This window comes from Lactuca virosa, chromosome 3, assembly GCF_052849685.1.
Source record: "Lactuca virosa cultivar CGN04683 chromosome 3, Lactuca_virosa_CGN04683_v6, whole genome shotgun sequence".
Taxonomy (NCBI): domain Eukaryota; kingdom Viridiplantae; phylum Streptophyta; class Magnoliopsida; order Asterales; family Asteraceae; genus Lactuca; species Lactuca virosa.
In genome coordinates, this window is record NC_136428.1 from 314,450,957 (window position 1) to 314,469,746 (window position 18,790).

The 18,790-nt window shown below is 41.9% G+C and overlaps 1 long non-coding RNA gene across 1 annotated transcript; it reads right to left on the reverse strand.

The window, feature by feature from the left end:
- Positions 1–11,430: 11,430 nt before the first annotated feature.
- LOC145163036 (uncharacterized) lies at positions 11,431–18,305 on the reverse strand. The gene is made up of 3 exons (XR_013739525.1): positions 18,029–18,305; positions 17,801–17,913; positions 11,431–12,151 (listed from the first exon to the last, which is right to left on the reverse strand). It is a non-coding gene; the product is annotated as an uncharacterized LOC145163036 (long non-coding RNA).
- Between the last annotated feature and the right edge of the window lie 485 nt (positions 18,306–18,790).

Here is an 18,790-nt window from a genome sequence, read left to right on the forward strand (position 1 = left end):
TCTGTGACGTATGTTAGGCTAAAGGTTGTTTGCCTAGTACTAGATCTTGAGGTCATGCGATATGACCATATCACTGTGGGATATTCTTCAACCCATGCTCCTTTAGACTTCATCAGGTGCGTCTTAACGCCATTGCCGATTGTATTATTTGACACCTCCATTTAGCCGTTGGCCTAGGTATGCGCCACTTAGGTGAATCAGCAATGGATTTTCTTCTCTACACACCATTCCTTGAAGGGGCTGCCTTCAAATTGGGTTCCATTATGCTAATTAGAATCCTCGCGGGTGCCAAAATATGTGAGGATGTTCTTCCACATGAACTTTGTCATCTGTCTTCCCGTGAGGGTGGTCAGAGGTTTGGTCTCAATCCATTTAGTGAAGTAATCGATGACGACCAATAAAAATTTAGCTCTACCTGGGGTGGTTGGAAATGGTCCGACAATATCTATGCCCCATTAGTGAAAATGCCATGTACTGCTAATGCTCGTCAGTGGCATGCCAGGTTGGTTTTGGAAAGGAGAAAAAGCTTGGCACTCCGGGCACTTTTTGGTGAGTTTGGCTGCATCCTTATAGATATATGGCCAATATACTCCTAGACGGATTATTTTTTTGGTGAGCGCCCATGCGCCTTGATGTGCTCCGTCTTCTCCTGTCTGGCTCTCTTCTAAATGTGATTTCCCTTTTGAGTGGGAAATGCACTTTAGCCATGGTTCTAGATGTCCCCTCTTGTATAATTGTGTGTCCCTTACCGTAAATTGTGGGGCTTTAACCTTGACCTTCCTAGCCTCCGTGGGATCATCTGGGAGGACCCCATGCGGGAGGTAGTCTGTGAAAGGCTTAGTCCAATCAATTGTTGTTGTGATAACATCAAATTGCTTGTTCTCGATGCTTCTTTCTAGCAAAACCTCCACTAATACATTATTGGTTAGGTGATCAAAAGATGTTGAGGCTAATTTGCTGAGAGCATCGGCTCTTGCGTTTTCTCACTGAGGGATTTATTTGATTGAAAATCTTTTGAATAAGCATGCTAACTTTCGTCTGCGTCCATGTACCTTTGCATTCTTTGGTCTTTGGCCTAGTATGTGCCATTGACCTTATTGGTGATGAGGAGAGAATCGTTGATGGCTACAAGATGCTTCATTGCGACTTCTCGGGCTACTCGGAGGCCTGCTAGAAGTGCTTCATACTCGGCCTCATTATTGGAGACCTGAATGTTGAAGATCCCCTATATATATGTCCTGATTATTATGGTTTGTGATATTTCAGCTCAACATGATGACGACACGATTTGGGACAGGGGGATCAGGATCGGGATCGGGCAGTGGTGTGGAGCCTATTTAGGAGAGGTTGCGTGATATCATCACAACCGAGGTTACGAAGGGCATCCTTGACGCTAACCCAGTCATTTTTGGGACGGTCAAGGAGGGCATTACGGAGATCATGGAGGAGAAACTCAGATCGTTCAGGGCTGAGATTGCTGCGGGCCAGATTGGGGCCCGAACTCCCTCGTTCCAGGAGTTCAAGGCGTGTGGGGAGCCGGAGTTTTTCGAGGTTAGGGACCCCATTGTTAGCCGAACCTGGGTGGTGGATATCGAGAACACCCAACATACGATTTCTTGCCTGGATGCGGCAAAGGTGGGATTCGCTTCTTGTATTCTGAGAGACAGGGCTCGAGATTGGTGGGGCGAGGTTACGAGTCAGGTGGGGGCAGCCAGTGTGGCTGAGATGACCTGGGCCAATTTTGTTCAGTGATGCGACTTGGATTTTGCTCCAGTCGTTGAGGTGCAACGACTTGTGAGGGAGTTTCATGATTTACAGCAGACCACCGAGACTGTGGCGGAGATCACCGCCAAGTTTTGAGAGCGAACGTTGTTGATCCCGCAGTATGCTACCGATGAGGAGATGCGGAGGACGAGGCATCATTCCATGCTAATGGATGATATTCGGGAGTTTATGAGCTTTACAAGGTGCAAAACCCTGAATGAGATGGTAGAGAAGGCCCGGGAATGGGAAATGGAGTTGGACTTCTGCGCTAAGCGGAAGCCGGAGCAGACGCAGGCAGCGGGGGGTCAGACTAAGAAGCCTAAGACCTCAGACACTTCCAGCAGGGGTCAGCAGGGTCAGGGCCGGTGTGCCAAGTGCAGTAGGGTGCACAGTGGAGCTTGTCGTATCGCAGGCACGGGATGCTATGCATGTGGCCAGCAGGGCCACTTGAGCAGGGACTGCCCCACGAAGGGCTTGATTTGTTTTCAATGCAACCAGACCGGACATAAGTGGGTTTGACTGTCCGAGGTTGCAGGAAGGGGGAAGTGCGCGGGCGGTGCCTGCACCCGCCACAATGACGATTACCGATGGCCGCCCTGCCAAGGCGGATGCTCCAGCGGTGAAGAGCCGCGCATTTTAGTTGACCACTGAGGAGGTTGAGGAAGCATCAGATGTTGTGGCTGGTACGTGTCTATTAATCTCTACTCTTTATTATTCGTACGGTTTATGTGGACATTATGTTTGTATAATGACCTTTTCGATCAATGTTATGTCGGTACATGTCTTGTTTGATTCGGGTGCTACCCGATCGTTCGTGTCACTAGCGCTCAACGAGAAGTTCCGGGATGCGTCGGGATGTTTGGTTTCCCGCTTGAGGTAGAGATTGCAGATGACCGCACAGCGAGTGTCGTGTGAGTTATATTAGTTTGAGCAGCTAGAGTCATTGGCATTGTCGGGATCCGAGAAGTGCTAGCTGGGTTTCTAGGAGTCATGTTGTTCGGAAAGGTTATTCGTGGTACCCTGGCTCTGTTAGCAACCGGTCATCAGCATACTACCAATTGGACGGGAGAGGGTTTGGGGAATCCTCAATTCTCGTGTGCCGAGCAGATCTAGTTGAATCTAAGTGGGGGAGAATCATTCAGTTATCCAGGATAGAAGCGAGTATGAGATGAGGATGCGTTTCACATCCCCATTGGGGGAGGGAAGGTGGCCTTAGGGGCCGACTGAATGCAGGATATCGAGGGATGGGAGTTCAGGAAACTCCCCAACGTTGGAATCGCGTCTTCTTGAAGCCATATAGTAGGATTTGGAGGGGGAAACAGGTAGAGTTTCAGTCAGTATTTGATTTCAGCTGGGAGGATAGACTGCGTGGGTGCTCAACGCTGAGAAGCGTTCAGATTCGTTCAGATGGCTTGGACCAGTTCGCGAGGTCAAAAGGAATCCACAACTTAGGTGGAATCAGAGTTGGAGATGATGAATTGATCAGATATTTGTGGGCGAGCCCGGATGGTTACGGGATTTCAGAACGAAATTGGTAGAAACTGTTGAGGCAAGGGTTGGGACCTCGAGTTGCAGGATCTTGTGGATAAGCGGCATGTGACGCAGGAGGGCTATGGCTGGGTGGTCCTGATATTTGATCTTTTGGGAACCTGGTGGTTGGACCGGGTGCAAGACTGGTAATCTCGAGGTAGTGGTAGAGTATCGACCCATTTCGGAGAGGATTCCGAATCAGGGTTCGCACAGGTTCAGTACAGGATTTCGATTCCGTGAGATGGGATACGGGAGCGTAAGGATGCCAAGGGCATCACATGCAGAATACCAGGAAAGGACGGGTCAAAGGAGGTCGGGTATGGGAACTCACTAAGCTTCGTGCTTACCAGTTTGCTTATTGTTTCAGGTTCTTCAGATCCCAAGGGCAAGGGCAAGGCGTGATGGCGCGGCGTGCACTCTCTCCCTGATTGTTTATGGGACACTCTTATGTTTGGAATAAAAGTTGTACTTGACTTATGTTTTGAAAACAATTATAACTGGATTTCTTAATGTATGGGAATATGTTTGCTTATTCTAAAATGAAAATTTTACTTTGAAAATTAGGTCGTTAGATCCATTTTGGTGCGTCTCCACTATCTTGTATGGGCCTTCCCTGGTGACACTTAGCTTTCCCTAGGAATGAGCATAACTGGATTCATTCTTCCTTAATACCCATTCTCTTACTTTGAAAATCTTCACTCGTACACGCCAATTGTAGTAATTCTCAGTGCGAATTTTGTAGGCAGTGTGGAGGAGCTAGGTAGCTTCACGTTTCTTGTCAATCATGTCTAAGTGTTGACGTTGTCCACATTTATTGGCGCTCACGTCAAAGTCCATCAACCGTAGTGATGTGGTCAAGATTTCAGGTGGGAGTACCGCCTCTGTGACGTATGTTAGGCTAAAGGTTGTTTGCCTAGTACTAGATCTTGAGGTCATGCGATATGACCATATCAATGTGGGATATTCTTCAACCCATGCTCCTTTAGACTTCATCAGTTGCGTCTTAACGTCATTGCCGATTGTATTATTCGACACCTCCATTTAGCCGTTGGCCTAGGTATGCGCCACTTAGGTGAATCAGCAATGGATTTCTTCTCTACACACCATTCCTTGAAGGGGCTACCTCCAAATTGGGTTCCATTATGCTAATTAGAATCCTCGCGGGTGCCAAAATATGTGAGGATGTTCTTCCACATGAACTTTGTCATCTTTCTTCCCGTGAGGGTGGTCAGAGGTTTGGTCTCAATCCATTTAGTGAAGTAATCCATGACGACCAATAAAAATTTAGCTCTACCTGGGGTGGTTGGAAATGGTCCGACAATATCTATGCCCCATTGGTGAAAATGCCATGTACTGCTAATGCTCGTCAGTTGCATGCCAGGTTGGTTTTGGAAAGGAGAAAAAGCTTGGCACTCCGGGCACTTTTTGATGAGTTTGGCTGCATCCTTATAGATATATGGCCAATATACTCCTAGACAGATTATTTTCCTGGTGAGCGCCCATGCGCCTTGATGTGCTCCGTCTTCTCCTGTCTGACTCTCTTCTAAAATTGATTTCCCTTTTGAGTGGGAAATGCACTTTAGCCATGGTTCTAGATGTCCCCTCTTGTATAATTGTGTGTCCCTTACCGTAAATTGTGGGGCTTTAACCTTGACCTTCCTAGCCTCCGTGGGATCATCTGGGAGGACCCCATGCGGGAGGTAGTCTGTGAAAGGCTTAGTCCAATCAATTGTTGTTGTGATAACATCAAATTGCTTGTTCTCGATGCTTCTTTCTAGCAAAACCTCCACCAATACATTATTGGTTAGGTGATCGAAAGATGTTGAGGCTAATTTGCTGAGAGCATCGGCTCTTGCGTTTTCTCCCTGAGGGATTTATTTGATTGAAAATCTTTTGAGTAAGCATGCTAACTTTCGTCTGCGTCCAAGTACCTTTGCATTCGTTGGTCTTTGGCCTAGTATGTGCCATTGATCTTATTGGGGATGAGGAGAGAATCATTGAGGGCTACAAGATGCTTCACTCCGACTTCTCGGGCTACTCGGAGGCCTGCTAGAAGTGCTTCATACTCGGCCTCATTATTGGAGACCTGAATGTTGAATTACAAGGCATATGTAATTTCATCACCACTAGGGTTTTTGAGAATTATTCCTGCTCTGAACCCTTCCTTGCCCATAGATCCATCAGTATGTAGTTCCGAACTGTCTCGACTTGCCGTTGGTTCTAAGGGGTCTACCGACATGATTGTTGGTACACTTTTGATTGTATCGGGGATTTCGACTAGGAAGTTTTCCAGAGCTTGAGCTTTCATATTGGTGCATGGCCGATAATCTATGGCGTGCTCACCCTATTCAATCGCCTATTTTTCTAGGCGTCCTAATTTCTCTAGTCTTAACAGGATTTGTTTTACTGGGTAACTGGTCAGGACCACAATCTTGTGGGCTTGGAAATAGCCCCTAAGATGCTTGGCTGCATAGATTAAAGTGATCACTAGTTTCCATACGATCAGATAGTTAAGTTTAGTACCTTGTAATTCTCTACTCACAAAATGTATTAGCAATTGTTTCTTATCCCTTTCGACAGCTAGTATTGATTATATGGCCTCGACGGATGTTGCCAAGTACATTTGTAAAGTGTCTCCTGGTAGGGGATCACCATGGCCGGGAGCTGATATAAAGCTTCTTTTAGGTTTTAGAAGGCCTTGTCGGCCTATATTGTCCATTTAAATTGATTCTTATCAATACAAACTTTCAAGGTTTGAAAGAGGAGGAGAGCTTTCTCGGTCGACTTAGCGACGAATGTACCCAGTTTCATCAACCTTCCATTGATTTCTCATACTCCTTTGAGATTGTGAGGGGTTTTAGAGTCGAGGAACTCTTGTATCTTGGTCTGGTTTGGCGAAATTCCTTCTTTGGTTATCTGATAACCTAGGAAATAGCCTTCCTCCACCCCAAAAGTATATTTACCCGGATTGAGTTTTATCCGCGTCTTTGTTAAAGTTTGAAAAGTTTCTTCAATGTCGCGAAGCAATGCTGCTTCATTATGGCTTTTGATAACCATGTTCTTCAGTGTCGCAATGTAATGCTACTTCATTATGGATTTTGATAACCATGTCATCAATATAGGCTTCGACATTTCTACCGATTTTATTTTCAAAAAGTTTGTCCATAAGACGTTGGTATGTTGTCCAGACGTTCATCAGGCCGAATGGCATCTTCTGGTAGCAAAAGGTGTCACGATCGATATGAAAAGTAGTTTTCTCTTCATCTTCTCTTCTCATCTGAACTTGATGATAACCCTTGTAGGCATCGAGGAAACACTTTAACTGAAATCCTTCTAAGAACTCTGGGAGAGGGTAGTGACCTTTTGGGTAGGCGTTGTGTAGGTCGTAGTAATCGATACACATCTGCGACGAACCATCTGGTTTTTTCACTATCACTGGATTTTCTAATCAGGTAGGAAAAGTTTCCTCCCAGAGAATTCGTGTGTCTACCAGCTTTGCCACTTTTGTATTTATTGGCTTGTTTCTATCACCCGCTTGCCCCTTCTTTTTTTGTTTGATGGGGGCGCTTCCCGGGATAACATTGAGGTTGTGCTCGATGACCTCGCGGTCGACTCCTGTCATGTCCGTAGGTTACCATATAAATACTTTGGAGGACTGTTTCAGGAGCGCGACTAACCTTGCTTTTGTTTCGTCTAATAGGCTGGCACCTATTCGTTCTGTTTGTTCTGGATAATCTAGGTGGATGATGTGTTTTTCAACGTTGCAACCTTCCTTCAATTTTTTCGAGGCTCGCACTAGTTCTAGTGTAGCAATGATTTGATGGCAATGGTATACGCGTGGGTTAGTGGCAATGATTGTGGCCAACCCGACACATGTACTGAAATTGACGATACCATGGATTGTTGACGGTATAGCCTGTAGTTGATAAAATGTCGGTCGTCTGAGCAAGATATTATGTTCTTCTGGAAAACATACCACTGAGAATTCAATAGTTCGTGTGATCTTGTCTTTCCCAAGAGTGATTGACTAATGTGAGCGGGAGATGTATGGTGCCCAATGGTGATAGACTATGTCCGATGAACCGTACGAGCGGAACACTTGTCAAAGGTTTTAGACCTTCCTTCCATGAGGTAGGTAGCTGCCTAAAGCGATGCTCGTAGACTACATCGGCGGTGCTACCATTATCTATGTATATGCGATGGACTTTCGTTTGGTGTATGTAGCCAGTGACCAGGAGTGGAACTCTGGGGTCCCTATTGAGTGGCGTCGGGTCTTTTTTCGATAATTTTATTTTGAGTATATTTTTGGATAATCCCTCAATATCGTCCTCCATTTCGTAAGATTCACTTCTCTTGTAGGGCTTGGTGATGGTGAAGATGCTGCCCTTTTTGTCTTGGCGTTGGCCAACGTCATTTTTAGCTTGGTCATTCTATTGGTCGGCATCTAACTTAGATCTCAAGTCGTTTGCAATATAAGAGTGGTTGCACGTTAGATGCTTTTCTTCACTCTCTTTCTTCAACACCGTGAATTCGCCAGTGTCATGAGTTTTACTTTTGTGATACTCATAGTACTTTTCCGTTTCGTTTTCCTCCATTGGTGGCGTTTTCTCGATGGCATGTACTTTGGTTCGATGATTTCAATGTTCTCTTTGTTGAATGGATGATATCTCCGAGACGAATGTCACAAATGTCGGCTGTGGTTGTTATTGGCAATAGCCTTGAGGTTGGCTTTATTTCTCTCTTCACCCTTTACTTTCCTGAGGTATTTCTCAACTCTGTATTTGAGTTCATCCCATGATTGGGATAACGTTCCTAGCATCTTATTCGATAGAGGTTCGGGAAGTAAACCTTGCGCGAAGGCACCAGTTACAAGGAATTCCTCGTGGCCCGGGACATTTAGCGTTGTTGGAGTGAATCTATCATAATACGCTCTTACTGACTCTCCCTCCTTCTGCTTGCAGGCCATGATTGCGTTCACGTCTCCCTTACCCTTCCTTAATTGCATGAAATTATCGAAGAAAAGGTATCATAGCTTCTCAAAGCTTGAGATGTGTTGGGACGTAGTGTCTTAAAACATTTTCCCGCATTTCCCAATAGTGTGATGGGGAAGTACGTGCAAGTGAACAGTTTATCCATTCTTAATGATGTCATCGTCCATTCGTAAGTGTCGATGAGTTTCTCTGGATTGGTGGTGCCATCATACTTTGGGATGTTTGGTATCATGGCCGAGTGTGGGATCTCGTATTGTAAGAGTTCCTAACAAAAAGCAGAGTTGGTACTCCTCATTGAGTTCTCCATGTGTGGGTATGGAAATCCACCATACATCATGAATTGTTGAGTGTAGTATGGGTTGTCGTATGCCTGATTGTACATAGTCGCGGATGATATGTATGGTAGTTTTTGCGAGATCATTTGCATGTTTTTTTGCAACTGTGAGCTTGATCTCGGCTACTGGAGCATTTACAGACTCGACTCCTGTGACTTTTGTGCATAGGGATTGAGCTGCTATGTCTATATTGAGTTAGGATTAGACACTTGCATCGATATTGTGTGAGGGTTAGAGCTTGCGACGGTGGTACTTAGGGAATGGGTCCCTGCAACTGCTGGATGTAGGGATTGAACATCGACAGTTGTTATGCAAAGAGCAGATCGTGTGACATGCCCGCTATGGGAGAGAATTGACAGTTCGAAATTAGGTGCATGAGAAGTGAGTTGTGGCTGAGAAGTCGGTGGTTGTGACTGTTGAGTCATATTTATCTGTGGCGTTGTGGTCGTGGTTGTGGTTGTGACCATATGCTTTCTGGTGACGGGTGGCGGTCTCCCTAAGCTAGTTATTAACACCACTATGGTGTCCGCTGTGGAGCCTAGTAATGCTTGTGCGGATCACATTTGGGTGGAGGCTTGTCCTTCTAGTGTAGATGTTTGTGTGATATCAAGCGATGACATAGATCTAAGTGGACTTACCTCTCCTCCGTCGTATGCCATAGGTCATTTCCCTATCATTGCCAAATTTTAGTGTCGTATTAAGATTGTGTAACTCTGAGTACACGCTCAGATGAAACCAAATGTTGTGATATGTGTTCTGATCTTAACACCGTCTTGTGGTGGTTCCATATGAGTTAAACCATATAATCATAGCAACGTAGAAGCAGCGTCAGTCAACGTCCGGGAAGTAGTCCCGGGACGAAGCGCTGACGGTTTAGTTAGTCTAACTATGTACGTGAGAATGCTGATACTAGGGTTTTAGCTGTAAGGAAGCGATCCTTTCCTGTGAAGGAGAAGAATTCCTTTTATAGATATCATCCATTGACCATGATCCCAACGATTTTCTTTGTCCCGTCTGGGCCGAAAGGAAGTGGGGGAGTCCCATTGGTGGATCATGCATCACTATTAGTAATCCTCCGTGCTATTGGTGCAGAGAGAATAAAGGGTAATGCTCTGAGCATTACACTTGTCGCCTTAGGGAGTGGTCAGTTGTGTTTTGGATTATTATAGACCAGAGATTGTCGTCTGGAATTTGACCTGGGTGAGAGAGCACCAATCATTACAGTCCTAACGTGAGGCCACGAGGGCGAGGACTCGGGTCTAGCTCTAGGCTGGTTAGCGACCGTTAACTAGGTAGTCCTAAAGATAGCAATTATGTTATATTTAATGTATTCCTAGAGGGATGAGTTAACAATTATCTATACAATGACGACACATACTAATTTAAATGTATCAATAAACAGTCTCTAAATTGTTTTAGTGACATTTGGCCACACGTTTAATAAAAAGTGTGAAAAGGCCATTTTTCAAAAAGTGTGGCCATAACTCATTTTTGTACTAGTGCCTTCAGCGAACCCAGGCGACGGAGGAATAAAATAATTATATATGAATATAAAGGTAAGTATATTCTCTCCATTACCACCATCGTCCACAACCACCACTGCCACAGCCACCGTTACCCTTGCCACCGCCATATATATATATATATATATATATATATATATATATATATATATATATATTATTTGTTCCGTCCTCCTAATACGTTGGAGCGTTTAAGCGACAGATTTGATATATGCAGCCCCGATTTGCTCTTGCGTTCTCGATTTTATAATTGTTCTCATTAGAATATATATATATATATATATATATATATATATATATATATATATATATATATATATATATATATATATATATATATATATATATATATATATATATATATACTAGTAAATTCTATAGGCCGTGCTTAGCCCGGCCCATGGTTGGTCTAAAGATGCAAAAAATAGCAATGTACTTTTCATTCCTTTCTAATATTTCTAATACATCATTGTACTTTCAGAAATGCTATCAAGACATGGTACTTTTGAAAGAAATAGATTTCACCCTTAAAGAGGTTTCACAACACAAATGGAAGTTGTTTACAAGTTGTAATGGAAGTAGTCTACAAGTTGTATCAAAGAGAGGGGCAAGTCATGAACGGGCAACAGAGCATGCAATCTCAACGGCTGCCTCTAATCCTCTTCAATTCCTCCACAACTATAGCATGAGTTGGTATAAAATTATTATTTAAGTAAGACACATTTAAAATAATTTTAGTGATATATATTAAAAATCGAACTAAAAACATTAATCAAGTAATACACATTTAAAATAATTTTAGTGATATGTATTGAAAATCAAACTAAAAACATTAAGTTTTCTATTAATTCATAGCAAATAAAAAAACTAAAAACTAAAAAATGTTGATCTAACGTGACTTATTTGATCAGACCAAATTTTAAAGCTAATCGCTAAAAAGAAGAACCCACTTTCACTATCTTACCGGGTGCAATCTTACCAGTTTATGCACCAATGTACCCTATTTTACATTCTATATCTTAGATAAAATATTACAAAAAAGGTAAAACAAATGAAGAATAAGATCAAAACAGATTTGTTATGCGTTTAACGCAAATAGAACTCATTAAAAAAAACTTGATAGATTTTAAAAGTTTAAACTTTAAACGGATTCCTAGGTTCAGAAAGGTAGAAAAACGCCGAAATCATAGATAATTGCAGATAGTTAAAAACATATTTAGCAGATTCCCCCGAAAACGAAGTTGCAATGATGTTTTCCTGCTTTGCTCAATTGCATCTAAACTACAAAAAGTCATAGAAACATGCCCAATTAATGACCTGGAGATATAATCGCGTTGATATACAAAAGAAGTTTGACATACTCCTTTCTGAATGCCACATTAGATCTTTAAAAAAGAGGGGATTTATGTTGGTTTATTAAAGAATGTGACTGATATCCTCTATTAACACATCCTGTTTGCCAGCTGATACTTTCTCATCATCGGAATCATCATTCTAATGTTCTCGAGTGAGATAGTCTATCTGAGAAAATATTTTAAATTGAAGATCACCATTTGGGCTTACTCCATAGGAATCATCATCCTTTTAAAGAAACTTGTTAGCATCTACTTGTGAACTGCCATTTTCGGCTTCGGCTTTGGCTTGCTACTTATGGAAGATGGATTGAACGAATTTTGGACTTCATAGAACATCTTCTGTGAACTGGATTTGGAATTACAGCCCATATCATTGATGGTGGTTCCTTTTGATTTAGCTAGAATCAGAACCTTTGCAGAGGACTTGGGAGTTGAAATTGTTGCTATCATATCACCTGTCAGCAATAGCTTTATGCTCAACTACATAACCACAAAGAGTGACATATACATCATGAAATGGATATAAGGGAGTTCACAGATCATGAATATAATGAAAAGAAAAAATTTAATAGAAAAGGATAAAACTCTTATATGGTAAGATTGTCTTCTTGTTGAACTTTTGTTACAATTTCTTTAAAGACTTCATCTGTGCCCTAATCAATGTTGGAATCATAAGTCATCATTTCCCTCCACCCATGTCTTCCACTCCTAAAAGTAAACTTGATTCCTGGAACAAAGTAAGGGACACCAACAAGTGGTTGGGTCTCATGTGTATTAATTATAGGATTAAAATGATTCTATCAATCCTATATATTCAGTGTATTACCAAGAGGGTTAAACACACCAAAACACAACAACATACACAGACATATACACATATATATGTAATTGGTTTTGAGTTATATTTCCAATCAATCAAAGAGTTATTTTGATATATATATTTGTCTGTGTCTTTACAATTGCAATATTAGAATTGGTATCAGAGCCTTGAAATCAGTCAAGGGGAACTGAGAAATCAAGGAAGCTTATCTGTTTAAAATGTCCGATATTGAAGATGATGGAAGTGGGGGTGCTGCTGCTCCTCCGACGAGAATCAAAGAAGTCGGAACAACCACAGTCGCTTGCCCAATGCTAAACCAGACCAATTACATGGTCTGGTCCCTCCGTATGAAAGTAGTCCTGCGAATACATAGAAGCTGGTCAGTAATTGAACCAGGAGAAGAGAATGAAGAGAAAAATTACCTTGCCATGGGATTGCTGTATCAAGCAATCCCTGAGAGCCTGATAATGCAGATAGGGGACGTCGATAGAGCAAAGGTCCTCTGGGAATCTATTAAGTCTCGACATGTTGGACCCGACAGAGTAAAAGAAGCTCGACTTCAAACCGTCACCGCCGATCTAGACCGACTGAAGATGCAGGAGACAGAGACGATAGACGCTTTCGCCGGAAAACTCGCTGGAATCGCCTCGAAGTCAGCGTCACTGGGAGAACCAATCGGAGAAACGAGACTCGTGAAGAAACTCTTGACGGTGGTACCTCATCGATTCATACAAATCGTTGCCTCCCTCGAGCAAGTACTAGACTTGAAGACAGTAACCTTCGATGACGTCGTAGGGCGTCTGAAAGCGTATGAAGAAAGAATCAAAGCAGATGAAGGCGGAGACGGGCAACAAAAGGCGTTGATGGCTAGAACGAGTGGTGGTGGTGGATGGAGAAGTGATGGCGGTGGAAGCTCTGGATCGTCGGGGAAGACGAATTGGGGAAAAAAGGGGAAGGGTTCAAATGGCTCCGACTCAGGAGGTTTTAATCGGAATGGATCCGGGTTGGGTGGAGGATCCGGGTCAGCAGGATCCAATGGGTCAGGCCCAAGTGGAAACCGGCCCAGTTCGGCCCAAAACCCTAATAAGCCCAAAAACAAGCCCAATTTCAATTCCGACTCGAACCGTAACCCGAAAAAGGATCTGTCAAAAATTATTTGTTACAGATGCGATAAATCGGGCCATTACGCATCCAAATGTCCGGACCGAACCCAAAAATTCCAAGGAAGTAATTTTACTGAACACGACGATGCCGATGAAACAATATTTCTACACGAGTCCGTATTTTTGAACGAAGAGAAGGTGATACCGTCTCGATACAACTCACAAGAAAACGATGTGTGGTATTTAGACAACGGGGCAAGTAATCACATGACGGGAAATCGTTCATTTTTCTCCGAACTCGACGAAGGAATAACCGGAAAGGTCAAATTCGGTGATAATTCGTGTGTCGAAATAAAAGGGAAAGGCTCAATTGTTTTCCAAGGAAAATCGGGGCAACAACGATTGATAACGGAGACTTATTTCATTCCGGATTTGAAAAATAATATTTTCACTCGGACAAGCAACCGAAGCCGGGTGCGATATTCGGATGAAAGACAACTATTTGACAATGCATGATGCCGACAACTGCTTATTAATGATGGTACAAAGAACTCCAAACCGCCTCTATAAAATACAGTTGCCCATTGGAGTACCTATTTGCCTTCATTCAAGACTAAGTGAAGACACGTGGCGCTGGCATGCAAGACTTGGACACATAAATTTCGAGTCAATGAAAAAGATGTCCAAGAAAGGTCTAGTCAAAGGGTTACCCTATTTTGACAGTGAGAATCAATTGTGTGAATCTTGCTTGGTGGGCAAGCAAACAAGAAAGTCATTTCTATTAATGACGACGTACAAAGGAACACGACCATTGGAGCTAGTTCACGGTGATTTATGTGGTCCGATAACACCGTCAATGAAGGGTCAAAATCGATACATTTTCACACTAATTGACGATTTTTCACGGTATATGTGGATTTTTCTCTTAAAAGAGAAAAATGAGGCGTTTTTACACTTCAAAAAATTTAAAGCTTTGGCGGAGAATGAGCTCGGAAAGTCTTTAAAGGTGTTTCGAAGTGATCGAGGAGGTGAGTTTACTTCGCTCGATTTTAATTCCTTTTGTGATATGAATGGAATCAAACGCCATCTTACCGCCCCATATTCACCACAATAAAACGGTATTGTGGAACGAAGAAACAGAACACTTATGGACATGACACGAAGTATCATGAAGGCGATGCATGTTCCAAACTATCTATGGGGAGAAGCGGTAAAACATTCCGCAAACCTAATCAACCGTGTTTACACAAGAGTACTTGGTGATACAACTTCGTACGAGAAGTTGTATAAAAGAAAACCTAATTTGGAGAACGTACGCATCTTTGGGTGTTTAGCGTATGCAAAAGTTGAACCGGTAAACGTGAAAAAATTGGATGCAAGATCAAGACCATTGGTTCATCTTGGTTCTGAACCGGGTACAAAAGCCTATCGGTTATTTAACCCGGTTACACAAAAAATAATCGTAAGTCGAGATGTTATTTTTAATGAAACCAAAGGATGGAATTGGGTTAACGAAGCTACACCTGACAATGAAGAACCAGGATCATTCATAGTACCATGGGATTTACCAGAAGATAAGGCAAACAACAACCAAGGAAACGATGTAAACAACGAACCAAACAAATCGGATCACGAGATTGAATACAGAGTGGAGGTACAAGAAAATGAGCAACCAAGTCCGATCAACAACAACGTGAACAATGTTCAAAACCAAAGGCCCACAAGACAAAAGGTGCTTCCAATTCGATTACGAGATTATGTACTTTATGTTGATGAAATTGAAGAACTTCTCCTAGCAACCAATGACGAGCCGGTATCGGTTGAAGAGGCGAAGAAAGAACCAGAGTGGGTCAAAGCCATGAATACAGAGATCAATTCAATCAACAAGAATAATACTTGGTCTCTCGTAAACAAACCTATGGGGGTGAAGCCCATTGGACTCAAATGGGTGTTCAAGCTGAAGAAAAATGCAGATGGCACCATAAACAAACAGAAGGCGAGGTTGGTTGCTAAAGGGTACGTACAACAACCTGGTATTGACTTTCAAGAAGTATTTGCTCCGGTAGCTCGCATCGAAACCATACGGTTTCTCATTGCCTTAGCCGCTACCAATGGATGGGAGCTTCACCACTTGGATGTCAAGACAGCTTTCTTACATGGACAGTTGAGAGAAACCGTCTATGTGTATCAACCGGAAGGCTATATAAGGAAAGGCGACGAGCACAAGGTGTACCGTCTTTCAAAAGCACTATATGGTCTTAGACAAGCACCGAGAGCATGGAATACAAAACTTGATGGGATTTTGAAAGGAATGAAATTTCACAAGTTCATGAAAGAACCATCGGTGTACCGGAAGAACGAAGGATCCAACTTGCTAATTTTAGCAATCTATGTTGATGATTTGTTTGTCACAGGTACAAATTTGAGCATGATCAAAAGGTTAAAATTTGAAATGTCCAAGAACTTCGAGATGTCTGATCTTGGAAGATTAACTTACTACCTGGGCATTGAAGTCAAACAGGATGAATCGGGGATTACAATAAACCAAGAAGCGTATGCACAACGCATTCTGAAGGAAGCCGGTTTACATGATTGCAATCCTACCCACATTCCCATGGATCCAGGAACCAAAATGTCGAAGGCCGAAGATGAACCCGAAATCGACCCGACACAATACCGAAAGTTGGTAGGATGCCTTAGATATCTCTTGCAGACAAGACCCGATATGGCATATGCGGTTGGAGTTGTTAGTCGATACATGCAAGATCCAAGAGAATCACATGGTGTTGCAATCAAACACATCCTAAGGTACTTACGTGGAATAACGTCACATGGAATCAAGTACGAGAGGATGGGGCAAAACCGGATCATTGGTTACAGCGATAGTAGTCACAATGTCGACCCGGACGACGGAAGAAGCACAACCGGTCACATTTTCTACTATGGGTTGTCTCCAATAACATGGTGTTCTCAAAAGCAAGATACTGTTGCTTTATCATCTTGCGAGGCGGAGTTCATGGCTGCAACTACGGCTGCATGTCAAGCAATATGGCTTCAAGATTTGCTAGGCGAAATCATGAACAAAGCACAAGAGAAGGTGGTCCTAAGAGTTGATAACAAGTCAGCTATCGAACTCACGAAGAATCCTGTTTTTCACGGAAGAAGCAAACACATTCACACGAGGTTTCACTTCATTCGTTAGTGTGTTGAAAAGGAACAAGTGGAGGTGAAATACATTCCAGGTGATGAACAAAAGGCAGACATTCTCACAAAACCATTGGCTCGAACCAAGTTCAAGACAATGTGGGACTTGATCGGGATTGAAGACATCTTTAGAAGGACTTAAAGATTGGCGGTGATCGGGAATCTCTAGAAGGACTTAGAGATTCGGGGGTGATTGTTGGAATCATAAGTCATCATTTCCCTCCACCCATGTCTTCCACTCCTAAAAGTAAACTTGATTCCTGGAACAAAGTAAGGGACACCAACAAGTGGTTGGGTCTCATGTGTATTAATTATAGGATTAAAATGATTCTATCAATCCTATATATTCAGTGTATTACCAAGAGGGTTAAACACACCAAAAACACAGCAACATACATAGACATATACACATATATATGTAATTGGTTTTGAGTTATATTTCCAATCAATCAAAGAGTTATTTTGATATATATATTTGTCTGTATCTTTACAATTGCAATATTAGAATCAATACATAGAAAAATGAAGGCAAATGTTAGCTTTGAGGATAAAAAGAAACTAAACCACAAATAGTCACATTCTAATATAACATATATAACGATTATAAGGGCACGTTTGGTTGGATGAAACATAGTTTGAATACACCTCACAAACAACTCTCTTAACGCACATGAGAATTGCAATCTTCAATGTTCAATTGCCATCATTTCAAGAAAGTAGGAGATTTTGTGATTTTGGATCTCCATGCACAATTCCATCCATAAACCACAACGAAAAATGGAAGTTTCAAATATACAAACAAATTTAAATCAAAATTTAATTAGAAATAAAGATTACTTAAATTTTTTTGAAAACTGATTTCGAATAAGCTGTCTATTAAACACAAAATTCATGAATGGTTCTTTGAATGAAACCAAGCCGAAGTCTGGGATATTGAATTTAGGTTATTAATGAAATCAAGAAATAAATCAACATCAAGAACATAAACAACCCAAAATCATGACTTCTTATGGGGTTGTTTGATTATGGGTTCGTTTGATTTGGGTTTCTGAAGAATCATAGCCTTTTCACAGAGCTAAGAAACATCTTGAAAAGAAATATGAAAAACAACCAATTAGATGTCAAAGTAACAACAAATTTTGTTCGTGCTAGAAATTGAGGTTAAGAAAGCTTACTGCCATGAAATGTCTCCAACAAGCATATAGCTGCATCTTTGTTTTCATTTCCATATCACTTCTTCTTCGTGATTTCCCCCAAAAAATTACTCAGATGGTAGAACTCGCTGTGACTACATGTTAAAAAGGATGAGACACAGGTGAATTCCTGGTCAAATAAGAGAAGGTAAGAAGAAGAAGAAGAAGTAAACTTCAAAGGCCATCAATTTGAGATGGTCAAAATCAAACCTTTTGCAAAAATCTGAAAAACTGATTGATCAATTTTAGGATTTCTAGGAAGAAGTAGTATAGTCGTAAACAGACTGAGAAATAAAATAGGTGGCAAGGGATGGAGTTGCAGAGGTTGAGCGAGGTGGATGGAGTGTCGGGGTGGTGGAGTCTTCATGAATGAGTTAAACGGGAAGGTTTGTCTATCAGATCCATCCGAAGGAAGGAGTAAGCGGTGAGAGATAGAGGGAATGGAACGGTCGAAAGAAAAAAAATCGTCTATGGCTGTTTATTGGGAAATGAGAAAAGATACGTGGAGATCAGTTGTATTCTCTCTAAAACGTGGGTACTTGTATTAATGGGGCAGTTGGCAGGCTACAAAGAGTTATGGCAAGTCTATAAACATGACCTGCCATTCCTAATGGAGGAAGGAGACCGGTGGGAAAGGATGTGGATCAGGCAATTGAACTTTACGGTCGAAGCCAGGCTCTTTTTCACATGCCAGAAAAAAAATGTTCGTGAAATGCACGCAACCACTTTAAGAAAAAAGATATATATATATATATATATATATATATATATATATATATATATATATATATATATATATATATATATATATATATATATATACGTCTTCGGCCCGTGCTAAGCACGACACAAGGTACAGTGAAAGCGAAGTTTAAACATGACCAAAAAGTCTAGAAAAGTTGAAAGTATGATGGTACATGTTGAGCTCTCATAATACAATGGATTAATAAGGAAAAATGCCTTAATAGAAAG